This window comes from Tupaia chinensis, unplaced genomic scaffold, assembly GCF_000334495.1.
Source record: "Tupaia chinensis unplaced genomic scaffold, TupChi_1.0 Scaffold148073_2, whole genome shotgun sequence".
NCBI lineage: Eukaryota > Metazoa > Chordata > Mammalia > Scandentia > Tupaiidae > Tupaia > Tupaia belangeri.
In genome coordinates, this window is record NW_006207924.1 from 162486 (window position 1) to 166303 (window position 3818).

Genomic DNA, 3818 nt, shown 5'->3' on the forward strand with positions numbered 1-3818 from the left:
CCCCCTCTCTTTTTCTCCACCCTCTTTCCTTCTTTTGTGTGTGTGTGCATGCCAGAAAGAGAGAGAACCCCCCAATGGGACATGGTCATGCTGCAATTTTTTTCCCCTTCACTTCTCTATCATGTCAGGATTTTGAGCACATGTGCACATGCCCCTGATGTGTTTTTCAAGCAGTGAGGACCAGGATTCGAACCACGGTTGGCCACCTAGGATCTGGATCTCTATGTACAAGGCTTATTTGTTGTGCCACAGGGCTGGTCCCCAAGCTCCTTATATGTTGGAGTTGAAGCTGGATGTTTTGTTATATTTCTTAGTTTTAGGATTTTCATTTGATTCCTTTTTCTCCATATTTCAGCTTTTGTCATCTGTTTTCTTTTTTAATATTTAATTTTAAAATTACTATTATTTATTTTAAATTTCATCAGAGAAAGAAAGGGAAAGTGACAAAATAAGCCACCAGGTCCGGGACTTGAACTGTGGTTGGCCATGTTGGAGTCTAGCACCTTAATGATCATGTTACCTGCCAGCCCTGTCATCTGTTTTTCAAAACATTTTAACTGCAATTATTTAAAAGTCCGTGCCTGATACCACCAATAGCTTAAGTTCCTGTAAATTAATTTCTGTTGTCTATTTATTTTTCTTTTGGTTTCTTTTTCTTTTTTTTGAGTTGTTAAATTGATAATTTGTCCTGTCTTTTGGTATACTGGTAACTTTTGCTTGAATGCAGAGCGTTGTGTGTGAAAAATGCTAGAAAATCTTGATTACGTTTTCTTGTTTTTTTTTTTTTTTACATTTTATTTTATAATTTCTTATTTACATTTATTATTGTACAGATTTGTGGGATATAATATGGCTTTTTCTAAACCTGTATCCAGTGTGCAATAGCCAAATCAAGGATAATACCATACTCATTTTCACATTTTCTTCATTTAGAGAAGATATTTTTTAGCTTTGGGATGGCAGTACAAAGAGTAAATTACCATAAGCCAATCAGTTATTGAACTAATTTGAGATTGTAATTCAGTCTTTATCAAACTGCCTTGATTCCTAATGTACAGTCTGTCAGGAGTATAGACAACTTGGAGTATTTAATAGCCTCCCTTCCCAACCTTGGAAGTCTCCCAACTCCAATACTTGTCTTCCCAGGCCTTGGAAACTAGTAATAACTCTGTTTCTCTTCCAAGTCTCTTAAACGCCTATAGCTAGTTGGCTTCTTTGATTCTAGCTCTATACCTATTAAGAATTGGTAAATAGCTAAGGGAGAAAAACAGCCCATACTGTCAATTTTATTTCTTGATAGCTTCCTATTCTTCAGGATCTCAGTCCCTTGAAATCCTATCTAGATAGCCCTGAAGTCTAAATTTTGAATCCTTAGCATCCTGAAGCTACTGAAAGCCCTTCTCAGGTTTTCTGCTTCTTAGTAGCTTCTCTTCCCATTTTTTTAATAAACTGATAAATATCTCAAGGGGAAAATTGATGTCACATGTCAGCTTTACTTCTTTAAGTTTCCCTTCTCTCCAGGATTTTGGTACCTGAAATCCTGGATACTATGGTAGCTCCCCAATATCTTTAAAGAATTTAAACATTTTACATTCTTTTTAGCACTTTTTATCTTTACCAGTGGAAAGGTTAATCCTTATAATTAATAGGCTCTCATAGCCAGAGCATACTATTCTCCACAATTTCCATATGTAATATTTTCATTACCATTCCGTTCAAAATGCTTTCTAATTTTAATTATGATTTTTTTCTTTGAAGTATAAGTTATTTCAAGATATATTTTTAACTTTCAAAAATATTGAGATTTTTTATTATATTTTTGTTATTGATTTCTGGTTCATTGCACAATGATTAGAGAACATATTCTGAATACTCTTTATATTTTTACTGGAAAGGTTTTTTGTTTTGTTTTGTTTTGTTTCTTTTTTTAAATTTTGCTATAGGGCACATGCACTTGCCAATGAGAAAGAGAGATAGAGAGACAGAAAGCGAGAAGTCACCCCCTGGGGGGATGGCCATGCCGCAATCCCTTCTCCATTCTCCTCTCAGGACTTTTCGTACACATGCGCATACGCCCAGAGTGAGTTTTTAAGCCACCAGGTCCAGCACTCAAACTGCGTCAGCGACATGGGAGTTCAGTGACATAACCATTAAGCCATCTGCTGGTTCCTACTCTGAATAATCTTAATCTTTCAAAATTTTTTAAAACTTGCTTTATGGACCAGTATATAATAATTTTTTTTATAAACATTCCGTAATTTTGAATAAAAGAAAAGCTCTTCTGTAGTCGTCAATTGTAGTGTTATAGCAGAGATTGAACTAATTAGATTAGCTTTGCTAATCATATCCCAATCTTCTATACTCTTTTTTTTTTTTAATCTACTTGATATTTAAGCTACAAAAAGAGATATGTTAAAAACTCCCATGATGATTGGGGACCTGACTATGATTTCTTATAGTTCTGACTATTGTCACTTCATGTATTTTGAAGTTATATTGTTAAATACATACAAATTTGGAATTATTATATCTTTCTGGTGAATTATACATTTTTTTCTTTTATCCATGAAAAGGCGGGTTTATGAAAACCTGCCTTGTAGAGTGTCTCTGTCTAGTGATGCTTTTGGACTTAAAGTTAATTTTATTTGATGTTACTATACATCAACAACTTTCTTTTGGCTAATATTTTTATGATATATATTTTCCATCCTTATACTTTCAATCTTTCTATACATCCAAATTTTAGATGTATCTCTTGTGAACATTATACATTGGAATTTTACTTTATTCAGTCAATCTTGCAACATTTATGTTTGAATGGAAGCATTTAGTATGTTTTTATTTCATGTAATTTTTAATGTATTTAGGGTTAAATATCTTACTCACGTTTTCCTATTTAAATATGTACTCTCTTCTCTTTTTCCTCTCTTGTCTTCTTTTTGATTAATTGAATTTCAGTATAATTTTCCTTTCTGCTATTAGCTTGATGGTTACACTAATTTACTATTGTTTGGTGATTACTATAGACATTATAGCATGTATTCTTGAGTTTTTGGGTCTACTATTAATTGCGTCTTTTGTTAATACTTTTTTCCCAGGCAATTCATAGGACTTAGTAACTAACTGTATGTACTCTCACAGCAGTTTATATGCCTTTGTTATCATTATCTCAACTCTTCATATTTTCAACTTAGTTCTCTTTATGTTTCAATGTTTCAAGACATTCTTATTATTGTTATGTATAGTCAATAATTGTTTAGAACTACCTATATATTTACTCTTTCTTTTGCACTTCTTTTCCTCCTGTTTTGTAAGAAGATCAATTTTCATTCTGTCCAAAGGATAGCTTTTAGTATTTTTCCTAGTATGTGTTTGCTAGTGATCATTTTTTTTTATGATCAGTTATTTAATTAGGTTCTTGGCAAAAAAATCTAGAACACCAATTTGTGAGGATAGACTCCATTTGTAAGGACAAACACGGATCGCAGGTAGTCCTAGAGCTGAGGAACAGCTTTGATTTTTGGCAAAATTTGCGAATCCACAGCTTTCTGATCAATCTTGCGCTGCTCTGAAATCTCGTATTTCCCCTTCTCTGTGTCGAAGATCTCACCTTCCTGGTGTCTGGGCTTCCGCAGTTTCTTTTTCTTGACGTAAGCATCGGTAAGGTGCTTTGGGATTTTTACTTTGCTAATATCAATTTTCGTGGAGGTGGCAATGATGAATTTCTGGTGTGTTCTACGCAGTGGAACTCGATTGAGAACCAGCGGTCCAGTTACAAGTAGCAAGCCACTGCTCAGCTGCTTCAGGAAAACCACTCT